Source organism: Prenolepis imparis, unplaced genomic scaffold, assembly GCF_030444845.1.
Source record: "Prenolepis imparis isolate NDT839.2.m4 unplaced genomic scaffold, iyPreImpa1.0 SCAF_12, whole genome shotgun sequence".
In the NCBI taxonomy this organism is placed as follows: domain Eukaryota; kingdom Metazoa; phylum Arthropoda; class Insecta; order Hymenoptera; family Formicidae; genus Prenolepis; species Prenolepis imparis.
Window position 1 is genome coordinate 6,377,577 of NW_028141170.1, and position 23,312 is coordinate 6,400,888.

The 23,312-nt window shown below is 31.8% G+C and overlaps 1 protein-coding gene across 1 annotated transcript in view; it reads left to right on the forward strand.

Annotated features, from left to right (window-relative positions):
* The window catches only part of Ret (protein kinase receptor Ret oncogene), a 55,430-nt gene that overhangs the window by 1,972 nt on the left and 30,146 nt on the right, over positions 1-23,312 (forward strand). The window lies entirely within an intron of this gene.

A 23,312-nucleotide genomic window follows, 5' to 3' on the forward strand; every position in this document is an offset into this window, starting at 1 on the left:
GAAACTCTCCGCGATGAACTTTTTATGGAAACTATCCAATCGATATCTCGTCGATATAATGCGAATACAATTTCGCCGGACGAAAATATATTTCAGCATAAATGTAGCTAACAGTTTATTCCACCATATCATAATTTCTCAAAGTAATATTGATGAAAATCAGAATTTTGAAAAGTTAATGGCAATTATATTATATATTGCACGAATGGATGACTCTAGATGACAGCCAAGTTGACTTAAGATCACCCTACATTAAACCAATCCCTAATTGGTAGAGAGTGGAAATTGAGAGAGGGTGGCTATAGAATTAACCTTTGCACTAGGAACGTAATTCTCCCTGTGGCAGATGCGCCGCGTTTTCCTAATGCATCGATGATGCTCATCCAATTATTTCCGGCTCGCGCCGCTGGTAAATGTCGGTGGTGCAAGCAAAAGGATCCATTTTGCAATTAACTATGTGGTTATAATCTTATAGCCTTAAAGCATATCTTGTAACTTTATTAATTATTTTGTAACGCGTTACGGTTATATAACGTTCTTATCAAGCTTTCAAGCTCTAATTATAACACTAATATAACGACGCGTATATAATGTGATAATAATAATCTTATAATTACAACGTATAAGTTACAAGATTGTATAATATTGTACTGACGTTTTCAACGATGCGCGAAGACTCATATTTAGTTACACGTTTAACAAGTCGACGTTAAATTGTCTTTTCGCACAACACCGAGAGAATATATCTCTCGGTCTAATTCTATTCTTATCCCGTATGCTTTACAGAATATATGTGATTCCCCGGAAAGGAATATACGTCATACAAGACAATGCAAGTTTTGTTAACACGGTAGGCGGTAGGCGCTGTAAACGCCACAAAAGTTACAGACAAGCCCGTTCGTCGGTCTTTGCTCGATTTCTCACACACGCCTACGGGACTATCGATTTCGTGCATGGTGAACGTAATCGCGAGCGCGAAAAAGGGTCTCGGGCAAGGGTGCATTGATAGGGGATGGCGATAACGCGTTCGCGGAACGCAGCTCCAGGTACACTAGTAGGATTGTTTTGCCCTTCGGATACTAGAAATCGCGTCAGGGTCAATATTCAGAACTTATAAAACCGTTCAAGCTCTCACAAAAATTATTAAGACTGGTAAAACATAGTAAGCTCACATTTACAATAAATAAAATTAAATATACATAATATGCGTCTTAATAAATAATTAATTATCAACCAACTCAAAAATTAATAATTTCTCTTACGACTCTATGTTATTAACACAATAATATATCACCTTTAAATTTCAATATTAATATTAATAAAATTAATTATTTCATTATTTATTTAACAATAATCGAATAATAATTTCGAAAGCAAAATTACAAAAGTTCCTTCAGACGCTTTCTCTGTAATATAAGTGTAATTCGATTTTTTATATGAAACATGTGATGCTTTAGAAAAATCGGTGATCATTGAAATCTTAAATCCAGTCTGAGAATATCAGGACAAATGATTTGCATATCGTTTGCGAGCGATTTCGTAATAACGCCACGCGTAGGTTGACATTTGCGCTTGACCATGTAACGACGATCGCAATGTCGCGTGTCGACCGGCTCGTGCACCCTTTCACGTGCACGACGACTTCGATGAACCGCGAGAATCGATACCGGCCTTCCGCATACGACCGTATTTTTCTATCATTCGGGCCAATACGTCACGTGTGACAAGATTGAGCCGTATGACAGTTCTCAGTATAGCCTATCCCGATTATAATCCCTGAAGGACGATCATTTTTCAAGAATAATCTTGACATAATCCCGAAAATAAATGATAGCATTACGAAAAAAACGAAAGCAAGATTTTCAGATTAAATATGATCGAATATTTTAACCTTATAAAGAGTTTATATCTTGAATCTTTGAAAAATTGTTAGGAAGCAATTTAAAAAAAAAATACTTTCTAGAAATAAAATCCAGATCTCTAAAAAAATTAAAATTAAATAATCTTATTATTAATTTTTTTTATATATAATTTTATATTTCAAAATGACAATTGTATGTATTAAAATATTTGGAAATTATTGCCTAAAGTAAAGAAAGCTTTAAAAAAAAAAAACTACGTTTTTAACACATATACTACTGACTGAGAAATTGTCATTACAGTTTAATAATCAAAGCAATTAAATACCTCACAATATTATTATCCATTAAATTCATTGTGAAAAAATCTCGACTGCGCGAGACGCAGGATGAAAGGAGAATTTTTCTTTTGATCAAATTCAATTTCAAAGAGATAGCTTACTATTCGATGCTATTACAGTATCAATAGTATCAATAGCATCTTTCGGTTTGGTATCGACGGTTCCCACAAACGGTTTTTTACTTCTTTTCTTGCCGCGATCCCGACGCATTAACGTAGAGGGAGGATAACGGAGCGAGGGTGAACGCGGAAAGGGTAGGTCCCATCCCCCACAGTTCGCGACGCTGTGCAGAACTCCAGCATGGCAAGACTGCGCCGGTTTTATTGCTCGCGTCACGCTACCGCGTTCGCCAGCCGGCTGGTCAACGAAATTCGGCATCGATTTCGCCGTAGATAGCCGCGTTCTTCATTGACATTGAATGCACCATTCAATAGCAAAACGCGACCTTGGCTGCGTTTCTGCGGCCACGTCGAAGTCGCAGAACTACAATTCAACCCTTCTAAGTTGCTCAATCGTTTGTCGTCGTTATTCTCATCCCGAATATACAATGCTTGAAAATAATTAAAGTTTCATATATACGTCAAAATTCTCGACGAATTAACCGTCGACAGGCATCGCGTCATTTTAAGAAATTAATTACGAGATTGCCGAGGCCCATGCAAACGTGTAATTTAGCAGCGCGAGCACACGCGATCAAAGTGCGCCGGACGACAGGAAGTTAGATGTGCGAAAGCTAATAAAGTTTCGCGAGATAGGGAAACAAAGGTGTATTTTTTAACGCCGGATGCACGAGATAGTGTATCGAGAACTATTGTGCAATTTGTAGCGATGAACTTACGATGTACTACAATGAGAAGGTAAAATTTGTAATGCTCGATTAGTAAATAGCAAGAAATATGAAACTTTAGCATGATACGATACAGAATCACGAAATACAGAAGATACAGATAACCGGACAAATATAAAGTTTCCGGCGTAAAAAAAGATGGGCGTAGATTTGTTTAATCGCGATAAGTTATCGCTGCCAGGGGATAACACGTCTCGTGACGAGGGTAATATTAGCATTTCGCATCGTCTTTCATAATAAAAAAAAATAATAATAATGGCAAAAATAAAGAAGGGTATAATTTCGCGTGACATTCTTCGGCGATCTCGAATTCCGCGAATTCTTAGGTAAAACGACACGCGATACTCGAACCAAAACTAGGACGTTAGATCGCAACCACGGTCCATCGTACAATAGCGTCCACTGTCGACAGAGACCCCTGAAAGAGACCCTTCATGATATTATCGATAAAACCCCGCGCGAAAGGACGATAAATACAAGTCGTCGAGCGGAACCTTTTGAAGCCCGCGCGCGTCACTCGCGACATTTATTACCTGGTCGCAATAATACTCTTTTATTTGCAAACCAAACTATAGCTTGTCGTACCACTGCTACCGATAAGCGAAACTCTGCTATGTCGATGATGAAGCGTCGCGAATGAATATTAATCCGATACCCACCCGCGCACACTCGGTATTTATGCGAGTATTTAATGAATGTTATCGCACGCGGCGATGGGCGATTTTGTGGAATAAAAAGGATATCGTGTGTGCCGAAAACAATAACAGCGTGAATTGCAAAATATGGGGGGATATTCGCAAGTTTTTTTCAAAAGAGAACAATATCGGCAAAAATGTCAACTACATAAAATGAGATTTGCGTATTATAAATCATAATATTCCACGACAATATAATCTGTTTTTATTAATTGATTTATTATCATTTATTATTGGCACTTGTAATATAATTTAGAATGATGTATCTGAGCTATCAAATAATTGCCTACTCTTAGTTTTTCACATAATACTTTTAATTGCTGTAGATTAGTGTAGATATATATTAATATGGTGACAGGTTTTCATGTTTTTAAAATATTAATAATCCAAGATATTAATTGCGCGAGTTTTAAGAACAGAAAATTATATCACGTTTGCCATCTCCACGAGGCACAATGTTTCGCATTCGCGCGTCAAGTCATCGTATACCATGAATAATAATGAGAATGACAAGACTCCTTATTAATGACGCGGCAGAGCACGCAAAACGTCTGGCACGAGTCTTCTGCAAAGTTACGGACTACGTTGTCAGCAATACATTTTACGGCGGCATTATGGTTGCCAGATGCGAGATGAAAAGAACAGTTATTGTTATTTTTATAGGTGAATTAATTTTATAAAATGTGTGATAATTACATGATAAAAAGGCCAATTCCTCTATAATTAAGGCTGTTATTATTATTTATATTATTTTAATATATTTTTAATATTAATATTTATAATATTATTTTAAAGATTATAAATATATTTATATTACTTAATTATTTGATTAAATTCATAATCATATATAATAAGTTTATATATTTATATATACATATAATATTTTATATAAAATATATTAATTAACAAAAATATATAAAAATCACATATTCTTCTCATCTCCTTTTATTGCCACTTTATTGCGTAATGTTATTGATTCATAAATACAATATGCTTTAAAAAGAGTTAACAGTAATCCTTTCTACCGCGCCCGAATTTTGAAATGTAAATTCTCTCGTGTGGTTTGCCAGACAAAATGCAATCGAAAATTAATGTATGTCACAATTCACAGGTCGAAATAGAAAATCAAACATCGCGTGCCGCACTGAAATCGTTAATCAAAGACCGGTTCTAAAAGCAACCCTCACCCTCGTTGCAACCTAATCAAAAAGCACGTGTGCATTTGCGCACGAACGGATCGATTTCCAATGTAAGAAAATACATTACAGTGACTGCAGGGACTCAATTTTTACGTACTGTCTGTGATGTAACATTATATCGAAATTCATTATTAAATAGAAATAAAGACAAACAATAATTTATAAACACTCACCAGTACGATATATAAAACAATGATTAAAGTAATTAAATTTTAGAAACTAATTATTACACACAGCTAAAATTTTGAATAAAATTTAACGCCTAAATTTTACCGCTTTTAAAATAAATATTGTATTAAAATATATATCATAATCATATAATTAACGAAACAATTTATTTCACAGATATATAAAATATATACAGGAAAATTTATTTTTTATAAGTTATTCAGTATCTAAAGAACTATATATAAATCTTCAAAAAACAATGTTGAAATATTTTACATAAATCTAATCTTTTTAATAAAATCATTATTTATAAATATTGTATAATTAATAATATTATAAATATTTTATATTTTAAAATTGCGTTTAAATTCACACAATGCTATTTCTATTTGTAACAAATAGCATATAAATACCGCGCATTTTACGATAATTTAATATCTCTAGTATAAAACACATCAAGTGAATAAATGCGTTTCGAGAAATGATGTAACACAAAACACATTTTTTCGATCGAGTCTTGCCACAAGATTAACAACAAGATATGTAAACTATATGTAAACAATATACATATACACTAAATACGAACGCCGAACAATTATGATACAGTATGTATAACTCCGAACACTATGCAATGTATTATTACGCGTTTCAAGACGTGTAGTAATATACATCGTACTGTAATTTTCGCATTCTTTCATCGAAATATAAAATGAAATACATGTCATATATATTGCAGCATATGTACAAAACGCACTGATGCCAAATTCGAGACACACAGTGCGTCAAATCGTAATGACGGTGATACAAACACAAGCGAAAGCCTCGCACGTGTGAGTTACCTGTCGGCATACTATACTTGTCTCAAATCTGGCATCAGCTGCGCAGCGTTTAGCATACTTTGCTTACGCACGGCGTGATGTGATGTCATTCTTGTTGTCATTCTTGTGGCAAAACTCGATGGAGAAGAAATGCCAGTCCCGTGTCGTATTTTACGAAATTATTTTACGCGATTATTTATTTTATAATGAGATGAATGTTTTATAATGATAAGTGTTTTATAATGAGATATTAAATTGCCATAAAATGTGTTTATATTGTATTTACGTTACGAACAGAGACAACATTGTGTGAATTCGGAGCAATTTTTCGGTGCCAAATTATAGTAACCTAAACTCATTTTCGCGTTCTTCGTCGTAATATAAAATATAATGCACGTTGTGTGCGATCATCGATTAGTATGTAAAGTGGAGCACGATCGTTATATTTTAGTGATCAATATGTGTGCAATATCATAATTAACCATATTTTCGCGAGTGTAAAGTGCCATGAAGAAACAGCAAAGAAAAACAAGAAAAGATAAAAAGGAGGAAAACATTAAGCGATGGGGAAATAATTATAAGATTAGCAATTTGTAATTTTGTTAATTTATTATTTGTTAAAGGTAAAATTAATTACTCACTTATATTTGCAGTAGTGATTAACTTAACATTATTGTGTAATATATGATACGACTTAAATATTTCGAATCTTGGTTTTATATTTTGAAATATAAAAGAAAAGAAATATTTAATATTATTACTTATAAAATATTTATAATTAAAAATTTTATATAGATTTATATAAAATACTTCAACGTTGTTCAAGATTTATAAAAAAAAATTCTTTAAATTGTTTATATAAAAATTAAATTTTTATATATCTCATACACACACATTTGATACAAATTTAATGTGATTGGCACTAATATATCTCACAAACAAAAGTCGGGAAATATAATTTACATATCGAAATTGAAGGAGTTATTAATTGCATTAATATAATTTATTTTTGTATCGATATAAACGCGTTGAATTGTTTTCAATTATTTTCTGACACTTTGCGAGCAATAAATTCTAAATTCGGAATCAAAACATCTGAGAAAAAAATACTGTTGAATCAACAACATTTTTGTAATTAAATTTTATTTTATTAATTCAATGATATTATTAATCTAATCAAATACGTCAGTATTTTTTTCTCAGAATTATCTGAATTTGATTTTTTGAGATGAGAATATCAGATTAATGGAAATAACATAAATGAAACAAGAAATAACATTTTTGCAAGTACGAATTTTTTCGTAATCGCGCGCTATTTTCCTGTCTCAACTGTTCTCTATGAATTATTGCGTGACAACTGTTCTCTCTCTGTTAACTAATGACCAGCAAGACCAAAAAGATTCGAATCCTAGAAAAAGTGCAGAGTATATCGAGTATATCCTACAGAATGTTTTAAATTGTTTCTTTTCTTTCCGCAATACACACATTTATTGTATCTCAATGTGTTCTGTTTGCGTGAATAAATTACCACAAAAATATTTACATCCTGTTGACATACGTGATTATTCGGCATCGCTTTTATATCGTATTTTGCGCAAAGCACGCAAAAAGAACGCGCATTATGTAATGCAAGAATTTACACATAGTAATTTAATTATCCGCTAAGTAAAAACTATATAGTACAATTCCGATGGGCGAGATGTGTGAAATTTAATCAAATTAATAACTTCATCACGGAATGTTAAAAAAAAAACATCTGACAAATTAATTTTCGAACAAAAGTAGGCTAGACTTACTCGTCTGTATTATACAGTTTTAACAAACAAATATTCTTTGTAAAATTATTTCTTTTATCATTATTTCAATGTAACTTAAATATTCCATCACAATTTCTAATTTCTGAAGAAAGTAAAATTGACAAATATACGAATAAATGCAATAAAATTAAACTGCTAGCTGTTTTAAAAATGAAGAGAAATTTAGCGATATTCATCATCATCATATTGAAAATAATGTAACAAGGATACTAAAAAGATATAAAAGAAGAGCTCTTAAAGTGGATAGTATCATTTAGATACGATAAAATATAACATCAAAATGTCGCGTTTTTTAATCTCTATTCTATTTCTTTTTAATTTCATGAATCCTGTACATATATCTGCAAGTTATAAATTGTATATATTTTACTATTTCACATTTAAACAATAAGTCACAATTTAATGAATCAGTATTAATGATACGAGCCGGAAAATAAACTTAATTAAAATCTTAGAAAACAAATTTACAAATTTATTTAATTTGAGTAAATAATTATTTTATGAATATTATTATTTTGTCACTATATAATGCGAACACACATATACATTGATCAATGTATCTGCATTCGCTACGTATGTACATATATGTATATGTACATACCACAAAATACAGTAGAAAATAAAGCTCGAGCTATTGTTTCGAAGCATGCAAGTCTGCCTGGCCTTAACCTCGACCGACTTGTCCTTTACTTTTCCGCGTATTTCTAATCTTTCTTCATCAAATTCTCATCGAAAAAGTCTGACAGGATTATTATTATTATAATTTAGTAGTACTCTGAATCAACAACATAGCCACTTCAATCGTGCACAATCACGGATACAACATCGAGTATTTGTGTAGATTAATCGCGGTATAAAATAATAGTTTCGAAGAAGATTCGCGTACCTTGGCCTTCTCGTGACATTTTACGAAACACAAAACTGTGCCACCCAACGACCATGTATAATATAATATCCATTAAATATAATCGCGAATGCTTATCGTGTGTGACATACGTCACTGGATGTGCTTATGAAATTTAAATATCTCTCGTATTACGAGTATGATTGTAATTTTGATCGCTATCTCTTCTACAAAGACTTCATCTCTCAAAGCTTGTCATACTATACTATTCGAAGAATATTAATGCACGTCACGAGACTGATGACACAAAGACAACGCATTCATTAATTTGATAAAGCTTCGCGAAAGACGAGATATATCCGACAATAGCGTCAGCATCAAAGCAACGAAAAGATTCATGCATAATCGATACGTGCACCTTGCACAATTTTGCAGTTACGCATCTAAATGCAATTCTTATGTATCTTAATTTAATTATATTGTTTAATTATAATTCAATTAATTATTGAATAATTTTCTGACTTTAGTGTTGCAATATTCAATGTTTAATATATATCGTTTAATTATACATGCAATTACTATATATAATTATAAATATAAAAAATAAAAAGTGTAATTTACGTCCAATACACGCGAAAATTTATAATTAATTATATTATAAAAATAATTATTTGTAATTATTATAAAATTAAATAATTATTGAAAAAAATAGCGAGAACATATTTAATATTTAACATGAAACATCTAGTAAGTCTCTAATAATAAGATAATAATCAGAATAATAATCAGAATAATAATAGTCAAAAGAAAATATTAATTTAAAAATTATAAATATGATTAATTGTTTTGTTTGTTCACTCGAGTCTAACTTGTAACACATGAATTTATTATTATTCGTGCGTCAGAGTATAATCTGATAAGTAAAACGACATGAAACCATCAGTAATTTGATATATCTAGAATTGTATCAGCGATAACAAAGTTACACGCGGCATAATTTTTACACAGACCTCTTTGATCTCTAAAGTGCATCAAAAGGAGTGGATACTCGATATCCTCGGCTAATCATCGCTCTTTCCGATATCGACATAGCGTGAACATCGCGAGCGAGCGGTTTCAGGACATTACAGACACGTAAAGTTTTACGGTATCGTTATCGTTCGCTTCATCGCAAAACGGTGCGATCGCCTCACTATAAAATTGGGGGAATACATTTTAGAGATTATTATCACGATCGTCACTCTGTCAGAGGTGCGCGTCTGAATAGAACGTTTTGCGGAAAATTACGCTTATTGTGGCTTTATATCGAAGCACGGCCGACAGGTATAACGACGATTACGTGACTCCATAAGTGAGCATTGTTTGCGTCGCGACGCTCATAATGAATATGATATTATTAACGTGATGTAATGGGACCGCGCGATAATGTAATCGAGGGACTCGCCTCCTCGACACGAACGTCATGCCCGTTACAACGCACGTCGTCGTAATTTAATCTGACTATCGCCGCCCCGCGAAAAAGAGTCAAAGACACATATGTAGGTAAAAATCCATTCTGTGTGTCGGTCCCATAAGAGGGGTGGCTAACGCCACACCCCGTAACCCACATACCGAAAACGCATGTGTGACACACACGGTATGTGCTATGACATCGGCGACCGTTGACATTTGTTATTAATTAACTGTGTACAGTAGAAGATGAATTCACATTAAATTCCCCCCTCCCCCATCTGCAGAAAAATACTAATGTCATTGCTATTGCGTTTTTTATATAGATTAGAAATATGCCGCAGTTTTAAAAACAAATGTTTCTTATTTATTTCTTTTGTCAGAAATTATATCACAAATGAGAAAAAATTATTTGTTTTAAATATTTGTTATTTTAAATAATATTAATAAAAATATTTTTAATATATTCTTATTATATTGTTATAGTTGTATAATTATTTGTAAATAATATTTAGCAAACGCATCGTATAAATATTTATAATACAAAAGAATTTTTGTAAGTAATGATATAAAAAAATATCTTTTGTATAGGCCAAAGCATTAATATATTTTAGATGTATAATATTATGTATGTTTAAAAAATTACATATATGTATATTTTTCTTTTAATATGATAGTTCTTGACTATGATGCATTGCTTATTACGTAATGTATTACTTTGTTTTATAGCATAATGTTAATCTATCTTAAATTTCTTTTACTTGAAATAAAATTTTTTTTCTTAAAGTTATTCAAATAATTTATATAAATATTTGCACAATACGAGCTTTATTTTCTGATATATTAAAGTTTATAAACTCATGATATTTATATTCTTACATATATCAAGTGTGTATGCACGATTACGATAAACGATGTATCTTCTGTTGAGATAAAATTCGAGTGTGGGTCCGATAAATATATATCGCGAAACAGATAAATATTCTACCGTAAAGTTTCTTTTTGCGAAAAATAATCGAGTCACGTACAACTAGGAGTATCTATTTAAATTTTTTCACTCGGAATTTCAGTCAAGCAAAAGTAGACATTGTAAATGGGTGCAGATATCGCACGCGATATATCTCGACTAAAACATCGGTAGAAAATACGGTAACCTTTATTGTCTGGTAACATCTGACCTTTAGCCGAGCAGTCTCTACTTTAAATGGAACGTCGTGGAAATAAGTAGGCAAGTTAAAACGCGACGAGACCACGAAACGAGCAATCGAGTTCTCGCAGACAATCGATAGTCTATGCGAACATTATTTAAATCAGCAGTTAATAAACAATGAAAGTGAACAAATAACAGAAAATGGTTATTTCTTTGCGTGTTTCTCTTTAAAGTATACATCAGATAATATATATTTAATCAAAATAATTAAATTATTAATTAAATAATTAAATTAAACTGCAACAGTTAATGATGACAATAAATGTAATATTCTTGATAAATATAATTCATTGAACTGTTCAAACATGAACGGATTGATTGATAACAATGCATCGTGATTTAAAAAATCATTCTAATCTAAAAATCTGACATGAGTCGAGTTTACAATAACAGAGAAAGTATAAAAATATATACGCTGTATTTTTCACGCGTTGACATCTATGCAAATGCTGAGTCGATTTAAGAAGCAAACAAAATTCTCTTGACAAATATTCCACCTGGCGTTTCTATACAGTGTCAAAAAAAATCTGCATTTAAATGACGACATTCCATTAGTTTTTAAATTAAAACTTATTTTTAATTATATTGCAAATATAATAATTATACATATAAATATTTAAAATTAAAAATTTTTACTGTTTTATATATTATTTAAATAAGCTCCGGAAAAATTGAATTTACTTTTATTTTTTGATCGCCCTATCTTACTCGCGAGTTTTATCTTCGAGAATTTCCACGCTAAATCCGCTTATAAGCCTCGAATGTTCACGATTGTCGAGTGCTTCATAATAGACCATTAATTTCTTCGTTAGGCTTCTTCAGCGTTTCGCTGTTGTGTTCATAACACGCTTATTGCACGGTTTTCCCAGCGGAAATCATCCATTTTCGCGAGATACGCGACACGGCGTGAGTCGTGTATCTCAGCCGACACACACGCGCAGAATGATTAAAAAAGACACTTCAGTGACCTGATACAAGCCGAACAAAGTTTCGCACAATCTGGGTTACCACCAACTACGTAAAATTACAGCAGTATAATAATAGAATAATAATATTGAATAATATATAATATTATCGATATACATATAATCAAAATTTAAAAAATATAATTTTAAAAATTATTCGAGATTTAAATATAAAAATAAATCGAAAATTAAAATTTCTATTAATTCAATAATATTATTAGTAAGATTAATTAATAAAATCACTTGCTTAATCAATCAACAAAAAAATAGTTTAAAAATCATTGTTTAATTTAAAATTTAAATAGATTTTTTCCCTTTTTCGTTTGCATTGAATTTATTTTTCCATAAATTAATAATTCGATAACGCGATAATAATAAAAATTATTAAATCTTTATTGTAAAAAAAAAAGATTTAGTATGCTGACAGAATATTCTCAATGGCAACCCTTTCAGAAGAAAGAATCATCTCCGAAGTGTTAAATCTCATTCCTTTCAATGGGAGGATTTAGTGTGCTGGAAGAATCCGCGATAAGCCGCATATATATTTTCAATGCTCTGTATATGGCGCAAACAATTCGCATCTTTCTAATATTTACGCAGGCGATATCGGAGACAAGAGCGGTAACGTACGTCCGATCGAAGGTCTACTCGTACCACTGACGGCGAAGGGATATTAATCTCGCAATGCGCGGACGAGAGGAGCCGCTGAGAATTAATCTTATTTATAAACACGGATACCGCGAAGAGACAAGTAAACATGAATCACGAGACGTGCAAAAATGTTGGTACTTTTGAACACTGTGCGAAATATACGTATAAATGCTTCGAAAAAAATGCACATCGCGTTTGCATTTTAATAAAATAAATGTGAGATAGAGTAAATATAAAGCCGTGATTTGTGAAGCGTTTCGTATGGAATATTTAATTTCTGGATCTTGCAATTTAAACAATTAAATGTGGTAAAGTATTTGGAATAGGAATGATAAAGTTTTAGTATAAAGTTATTTATTTTTAAAAAATCTTTATAAAATCTTCTATATTTTTTCTTTTTCACTTCTAAAATGTTGCAACTTTTGCATATAATTTTAAACATATCATGTTTAAAATTTAAATTGGAAAATACGTAATAGTAAAAAAGATTAATATTAAATTTATCACGTCGTATACTATTAAATTACGAAAAGACGCCTTGTAATTAAAAAATATCGCCAATTTCAATCGTTGATATATGTATAATGGCTGACAGTTACACTATCAATATACAATCGCTATTAATTATCGACGAGAAAACCGTTAAATTATCGTATCGATAAGTTGTTATTTATGACTTATTGTTAATCGTAAAGAGTATCAAAATGAAACGAATTAAACGAGCCGCGTACTTTCATTAAAAATATAAAAAGATATATAGAGACGTCGTACGATATACTGAATAAAATTGCAAGAATAAAATTATAAAAATTTTATTATAAATATTCATTTTTAGTTTGCATTATTTACGACCGGATTGTTATCCAAAATCTTTCATTTACAAAAAAAATATTTCGCGCCAATTAAAATCTTGGAATAAAATGAAAAGAGGAATAAAATTTTTATCGGTACTTTGGTTTTTATTGCTTTTATTTTTATTGCTGCCGTTCGTTAACGCTAACATTTTTGCTGGTCATTCGCGTTGGAAGAACTTGATTAACTTCATTCGATCCAAGCCGATCGGTGTGTGTTTACACGACGCGAGCATAATACCGGCGAAATTAGCATTGTCGTTGTTGACCGTATCATTTTCGCCGCGCATCCGCAACATTATCGTGCGAAACATATATATACTCGAGCAAACAGAAAACTGTCGCGCGCATACGTTACTCTCCCCCCACATCTGTCAACATCGCTCTGCGACCGTATCCATCCGTCTCGATATAACCACGAAGAGAACAAACGCGTGCACGTCCGGAAACTAAATTCCCCGAACGGACACCGAGCCACACGCTCGTTCACGTTGAAGAATATTCCGCAACGCAAACTTTTACATCCCGAATTGGCTTTTCTCCGCAGATTAATGCATCTCGGTGTCACGATCCTCCTAATTAACAGCGAAATTTCGCATCTCTCTACTAGTTTCTCGATAAAAAAAGAAATGTCGCAAATTTTCCTCTTCATTTTCTTTCGGCTTAATTAAATCAGTCTAATTAAATCGTTAATTGAAAAAAAAAAGATTAGTCACTGCAGTAATTCCCTCCCAGAAAATAAGAAAAAGTTTTTAATGCTTTGCATTTAAGCAAATACATAATTATAAAGATTTTTTTACATATATATATATATATTCAAATTAATTATATTATTCAAAAGTGTTATTATACAATATTGTATTCAAATGAGATATTTCACAATGAAGGTGTAGTTTGCGATTGCAAGACAATGAAAAATGAAGTAATAGGATCAAATTCAAACTTTATTAATTTGCCTTTTTTCAATCTCTCTCGAATTTGTGATGTATAATTTATTTTGTAAATATAGATTAAATTTTAATAATGCAGCATTCGAGCAACAACTCTAACGAGTGTCGGAAAATTCAAACGACGTCGATTGTTTCCATCTGCTATTTTGAGAACAAACATTTTGTTTCTCGACGCCTACATGGTGTCTCGAACAAATAAGATGTTGCGAATGAAAATGGCAAAAATGTTGTTACATTAATGATTGATCGAAGATACTGTATAGATGCCTCTCTCCTCCTCTACCTTTCTCAAGTATTACAAAAATATATTTTAAATATAAAATCTTCTCTGAAAAAGAGAAGTTATATAATATTTTTATATTTTTATAATTTTTCTAATTTTACTTTTTTAATTTTATATTTTTTAAATAGATCGTATAAATAATTTTTCTTTTATAATATATAAATATTTTTTTTATTACTATATTGATTAAAATGCTAGAATTGAAATTATTTTGTTAATAATGAATTTAAAAAAAATATTAATAAAGTAAAAAAAGCAATTTTAAATGAATGTAGAAAATAAAATTAATATTTGAAATAAGAAAATTTATGAGTAACGCAAATAAAATAATGAGAAATTTAATTCGGATTATAAAATAACGAATAGTATTTTCTAATTTAAATATTCTTATAGCAACAATGCTGTACATTTTATATTTCAAATATTATTTTTGATTACGTGTAATCTGCATCAATAAATTATTTTAGGGGAATCTCAATAAGAGATATGATATATAATATAGAGAGAGACACACGGAACATTTGATTTAATAGTCACATCAAGTACACCGGTAGCATAAATATTGTTAAGTACGCGGACTAATTTAAAACACTTATTTCCATTCGGTCTTTAAATAAATAGCTGCTAAATGCATCGTATGTCGACAGAGACGTGAAAAGAGGCAAATTAATCAAATTTTAGACATAGGCAAAATTTAATTAGAAATAGTACGTTGATTGTTCGGAAAATAATGAACAAAATTAATTTGTTTCAGTTGCTAAAATTGATCAGTTTTTTATCATTTATCATAAGATAAGCATTAAATTTGTAAACTAATATTATGTATTGATTAATGAACTCTTATACCTTATTGTCAACATTTCTCATTATTTTATTTGCGTTACTCATAAATTTTCTTATTTCAAATATTAATTTTATTTTCTACATTCATTTAAAATTGCTTTTTTTACTTTATTAATATTTTTTTAAATTCATTATTAACAAAATAATTTCAATTCTAGCATTTTAATCAATATAGTATAATAAAATATTATATACAATTATATATTTTTATTTTCAATATTTCAAAAAATTGTTTTATATTTCTAAATCACATATGTGCAAACGCAATATAATTTTTTTTTATTAGTGTCCTAAAAATAACAATCAATCATTATTTTCCGAACAATTGTAAGTATAACATAAACATATGAAAAATGAACTCACATTGTGTGAATTTCCTAACCTCTCTGCTTTATTATATATTCCACTGCTGTGCTCTGCTAATCCCATATAGTTTGATCGCACATACACTAATCACTGCATTGCTCTTTCCCTATCATTTTATTTTTCCAGTTATTATTTATCACTTTGATACGACGCACACGATACATTCCGAAACGAACGGACGATACGAAAAGAGAAGATCCACGACGCTCGATCGCGCTCGATCCCATTCGCGAGTAACGCGAACAAAATATCCGTTTAAAAAATATTATTTTTCTCACACCGATATCCGATTGCGGAAACGCGGAGTGCCCGAGGATACTACATTCGCGTTCAACCAAACACATGTATATCGCCATCAGCTGATTAATCACATTAAACGCATCGAAATACAGATTGCTCGCGACATCTCCCGAGCTGTCAATTGCATCGCGCCTTCTCGTTATGACGGAGCGACCACTTGCGCGCCACCGACCGTTGCGCGGAATATCTCAGTAGCTCAGTATCTCAAGCAATGGCCGCCACCTCCCCCAAATTCAAATCGCCGACACCGACAAATTCCCGATCCTCGGACACTTTCCTCGACACTCGGCCACTTCTAGATACGCTCGAGCACTCGCCAAGCTCTTCCTCGAGCGAATAATGCCGAAATAGCGCGCAAGAGCCACTGTATATGTCGAAATACGCGACGAAAACGCTATCTCAAGCGAGTAACGTCCCTTCCCCCCCCCCTCTTCCCCTCATCACGCAAATTTCACGAATTCGCGATCCTTTCGACGCCTCCTCCGGGACTCCCGGGTCCCCGTCGACGCCCGGATACTCTTCGAGGCACTGAAGAAAACTCGCGAAGCTCGCGTGGAGAGAAATAGCGTGGAAATAGCGGCGAGAGCGGCGTAACGGAATATGACGACGAAGTTGGCAGGATCGAGCGATCTCGTCGTATATCTGAGGAAACTGGCCGATTGCGCGACCGTGCGAACAATTTGTCGCAAGATTATTCGATCCGCAACGATATTCGACACCCCCGGACTTGCACTCCCGGTTTATTCGCGTGCGAAATCGAGCCGCGACACGGAGCAACCACGACTCGCACTCTGCTCCGCCACTGCTGGACTCGCACTGACCGGTGGTTGAAGTAATCGTGACGTCACGCAGATCGCTACTACCAACTTCACGCTGCTACGCGCGGGACAAGTTTTACGCGCGTAAATAAATATATTTTTGCTGACGCTTAGAGATTTTTTTAACGACGTTAAGCTTTATTGTTTCACTAAAAGAATATAAGTTACAGCGAATTTTAAGATGATCTTATTTATAAGGCACTCGATTCTTTGTTTCAAGAAGTGACGGTACGAAATACTACTACGCCACATTAGGCACTAGTTACTTCGAAGCGTTTAATCGACCAGGATCAAAGGAGGAAAAATCATTTGAATAATTGATCGATCAATCTTGCTTTCGATATTTGAAATGTTAAAAATTGACCGCAATCCTAAAAATCTTTAGCGTATATTAATGCTAAATTTGATCACATAATTTATTTAACTTCTCAACATTCAACTTTTCCAGGTAAGAGATTCTTTAATATTGTAATGTCTTATTTGTAAAAATTTATGAGAATATATTAATTGCTTGAATTATAATTATTAGTTGCTCGCTATTTGCAAGTTAATACACAAAAAATTATCGAATGTGACAAATTTATTTATACAAACAAATAAATATATAAAAATTAATTGAAATAATAATTCTATTGATATTAAATACTATTAATATTAATATTAAAAATAATAGTGAAATTATAATAATATTAATAAATTAAAATAACGTAAAAAATTATGTATGTATAATAATAAAACGATTAAAAATTCGAACTATATACACATATAGAGAGAATTTTCTCTTAGAATTTATTCTGAAAATCATGATAATCGTGGGGCAATATGATATGGAAAGAATTTTATGAGAATTTCTCTGATTAATATTTATCACAATATCTATCACAATAAAATATAAAACATGTTTGATTAATTTTACTTTGCAGTTTAGTAAAATTAATCAAACATATTTTATATTTTATATTGTAATAGATATTATTATTTTTATTGTGATAAATATTAATCAGAGAAATTCTCATAAAATTATTTCTATATTGTCCCACGATTACCATGATTTTCAGGGTAAATTCTAAGAGAAAATTCTCTCATTGTCAGTGTACATACACACATACACGTTAGAAAACAATTCGTCAAATTCAGAGATGTGTGCGTCTTCGGCGAAACGTATTTTCACGAAAAAACGAGAAAAAAATAATTCTTTCATTTGGGGGGGCAATCAATTTCACTATTTCAACACAATCGTTGGGATACGCACGTGTCTGAAAGCATCCTGCGCGTTATCTGATTTCCAAGAAAAGCCGAAACACAGAGAACGTCGCGTTTTAATAACACTCTCCGCGGTGATTGTTTTAGAGTTTCAAATGTCGAAGTCGCATTTTTATCGTATATGCCATACAGGTATTATATTATTTACCTCTCAATATTCTCTGTGCCCGTATTTTTCTATCTACGAATAAAATATATTTTGATATCGTTGACATGTGCTTTAACCATACGTCACACGTATAATATATTTGTGTAATGATATATTTATAGTGCCTTTTGCTTGTTATTATATATTAAATTATTTTATTCCTCAAATTGTTTTCTAATTTGCAAGCAATTCTGTGTGTAGACATATTGAAACATATTATATCTATTAAAACTTACTCGACAAATATTTATAATCATATACATTTTTTTTAATTGATATTTATAATATTTTGAAAAGAAATTGCAATTCGATAAAAATTTTGTTTTCTTATTTTGACTTACTATATTATTCATTCATCTCATATGATTTTATCTGAAACCTTTTGTACATTATTACATAGATATAAAAGTAATTAATAGAAAACCAATTATAATTATAAATTTGTCTTTTTTTCGACGAAAGAGATTGTAAAAATTCAATTGAAATAAATTTTATACAAGTTAGCATTTTTCTCTTTCACAGAAAAAATATATATCTCATTCAAGTTTGTTGTACATAATATAAAAAATACAATTACAATAAAAATTAAATCGAAATGTATTAGCAAGGGTATTTATATAAAAGTATATATCCACACAGAAAGAATTTTCTTTTAGAATTTACTCTGAAAATCATGGTAATCGTGGAACAATATGGTATGGAAAGAATTTTATGAGAATTTCTTTGATAAATATTTATCACAATAAAAATAATAATATCTATCACAATAAAATATAAAATATGTTTGATTAATTTTACTATGCAGTTTAATATTTTAGTTTAGTAATTTTATTATGTTTTTATTTTATTTTATTTAGTTTAGTAATTCTTTCCATACCATATTGTCCCACGATTACCATGATTTTCAAGATAAATTCTAAGAGAAAATTCTCTCCGTGTAGCCTTTACGTGTATTTCAAAATTAACATAAAATCAAATGATATATGAGCGTTAATTAACTGAGTTCATCGGGTGGTGGCCCGAAAATTAAGGAAGCAGTCGCGTGTTAGTCGTGGGGCGATCGCGATATGAAAACCGGGCCATGTTTACCGAGACTTTGATTAAGCCCTCAGCACCTTATTGCCTGTAAAAGCGCGTCGGTCTCTGGGTAAACTTTGTGGCTTAACTGCGAGACCAAGAATGGAACATAAAAGTCGAGTTAAAAGCAATTATATCCCGACCATTAAATAGAGGGACGGGCAAGAAAAAAAAATCGATGATTGTCCAAACTAATCTGCGTTCGTGAATTCTCATTACGAAAATTAACGCGATGTACCGCAATCCGATCGATCCAATTTGAATTGACGCATTTCACGAGAACAATTGTCGTTGTTCATAATTTATTCGGCTAATTTATTTGATCCGGAATGAGAAAGGAACGCAGTGCAAATTAGTTCCACTACCGGGCTTGCAGAAATTACGTCCTCTGCGTTGGTTTGCGTATTTAACGAAGACCGAGACTCGGCTGGCATGTAAGTTTAATCACAAGTTCCTGGCGTAATCATCTTTATTACTGTTAGAAAATAAGGCGATTTAGATTTGGGAACCAGGAATTCTGTTGGCTTAAATAATTCAATTTTTTAAAAATTGTTTTTTCCAAATTTTTACTAATGTTTGCGTTTTTATCTAAACCAATGTCAAGTGCGAAAGAATTATTTTTGCGTTGGCTAGAATCGAATCAACAAGTTAATATTTATTATTTCGGTCTATCTAGAAATTATTTTGTTTTATTTCGATTCTCTCTTTCATTTTATAATACTGGAAATATTTTTAGCACAAACATTTAGTTTTATTTTTAGTTTTATTTGCTTCATTGCCAACAGTGCAAAAAAAGATATAATGGACAACAATATATCACGAAATATATTTTGTAATCTAACTAAAATTGCATCATACGATTTTATCTCGTCGGCTAAAAATAAATGTCGCGAGAAATGGGAGTTGTTGTGCAAAGGGCGGCAAAGGATGGATGAGACGAGATTACAAGGATGAAATGAAAAGGGACAAATTTTCCTTTAATAAATAAAACCAACTCGGAGCGAATACAAAATTGCGCAACACGTTAGGAAAAAAAGGAATTGTATAATCACCATATGTTCATGTTCTGCCAGGAGAGTTTTCGGAGTGCCAGAAGACTCTCGAATTTCTTGTTTATTTCGGGGTAATGATTTTATTATATTCCGCTAGTATATGGAAATTAGGTTCTTGGAGAAGTTTGTTACCGCGAAATGCAGTCAAGCGCGTTGTCGCACTATTATACATATATATATACCACGATTTCCCGTGTACCGTAAAACTTAATGCATATCACGTACAGTAAGCGAATTACTTAGTAAGTTCGGCATTACGATATTGCTTGTAGTATTATTAATTGTAGATGAAAAGCTCGATTAATCGAGCAATGTGAATTAATTAATAACATCCTCTGAGACTTGATTATACCCGGGAGAATGTTGTACGTCAGTAATTGAGATGGCTAATCAATGATAAGACATAATTTACAATATGTTTTATGGTAATTTTTCAAATCAAATAATAATTTTTTATATATTGCACACGGATTTATTAACTTTGAAATTTAAGGTATAATATTTAAGGTATATATGAAATGTGTGTGTGCTCTTCTGTGATTATAGTTTCTCAATTATTTAAAAATAGAATATTTTAAAGAATATATTTGTAAAAACAAATATTTTTACATTATAACGAATATTTTATACAGTATGTAATTTAATGCTGTTATGTAGAAAAATTAATTGTAATATTGAAGTTTTGTTATCAAAATTTCAAAGCAATTATTTTATTAAGAAATAAAAATTTTTAATAAAATTTTATTAAGAAATATCGATTATTGATTTAATATTGTAAGAATGTAATTAAGCAGAAAAATGCGCCGCGTAATTTATAGATCGTTCACATACAATTTCTGGATTAAACTTATTACTTTTTACAATAAATATCACGGATAAATAATAGAAACAAAATTAGTTAGAATCACAAAATAATTCCTCACAATTTTTAAAGAATCTCTCTTTGTCTCTATTAATGGTATTGAAATTTTCTGTACAAAAAGGTTTCCAGAGATCTCTAAAAGATTTTTATATTTACAGTTTACAGATTGTAACATCTTTTTAACATTCTTTTCGATATATATATCACATTCGCGACCAAACCATCGCCATAATGTAATAACCAGTCGAGAATGTTTACGGCTTGATTTTTTTGCCACATATGTTACGAACGCGTTAACGCGCCAGGGTATTAACACGTCGATGCTAACGAGGTCGTAAGTTCGTCTCCTAAAAGATGCGGATGCTCGACGAGCGTGGAGTTTTCCGTACAATCGTGTCGAAGTGTCCTAAATATAGTTAGGCTATTTCGGAGTTCGGAACGAAGAGGTCGACCATCGGGATAAAAGCGGGAAAATGAGGGAAAAGGCGGGATAACAAGCGGCTCTCGTTATTTATTGACGTCGCATACACGCAGGTGTCTCCGTTTGGAGATCTATAGTATTCATATCCGTCTACAGTGTACATACATACTCACTCGACACGTGCATCGCGTCAGGACATCTCCTTACCAAGTGTCACGATAATAGTAGTCCACTTTTTTCCTCAAAACTTGTCGACACACGTCTACACATTAATGTCATCGACTTTAACAGATCGTCAATATTAAATATCGAGATATTTGAAGTGTGTGTCATTTCTGTGATGGCATATTTTTCTCATTTTATGCAAATTATAAAATTCTTCGATAAATATGCAAAACACGTAATAAAACTCTCTTCTTTTTTATTTTTTTAATTTATAGTTTATATATTTATTTTTATAAATTAAAGAAAAATATATTTCTCATTTATAACGAAAACATTTATTATTGATAGCAGAAAAAAAGAATGTTATTTAGTGATACTGGAATTGCGAGTGCATCAGAATGCCAATCAGCATGACTGTGGCAACACGAGGATTCAAGAGGCGATACGTTGTTCGGGATACTAGAGGCGAAAAGGGGCTCTCGAAATCGAAAAACGAGGGCCACGCGGCACGGTTGTACGGCTGCTCATATCGTGTTCACGGTCTCTGTTTTCGGGAATTGTAACTCGATGTGCAAATACAGGGTTTCCACGTATACGTGCGATCGTAACGATCCCGCGTATACATGCGTATGTACGTACGTGCGTATCGCCCGCATGAAATACACGTTATATCGATTAGCTAAGACAGATTCTCGTGCACGTTTCTCTATACTTCTCGTACATAATGCGCAAGGTTTAAGCCGGCTACATCGATTCGATATCCAGCTTCGACATGCCGTAATTACTACTTGCAGTGATCAAACTTTGCAAAGTCGGCTCGTACCAGTCATTAGCCAGATATTACTTGATAATCTGCCGTCGAAATTCGCGTACAGAAACTTATGTAACTCTCCTGTCAGTTCTAAGTTTCATTATAACATCAATTAACGCTTTAACGCCGAGCAATTTAATTTTCCTTGTTTATATTATGATTGATTATAAGACTAACATTTCTTGAATAATTTAATGTCAATTTATCAGTCTGAGAATTTATCTGAAAAGTATTTTTTT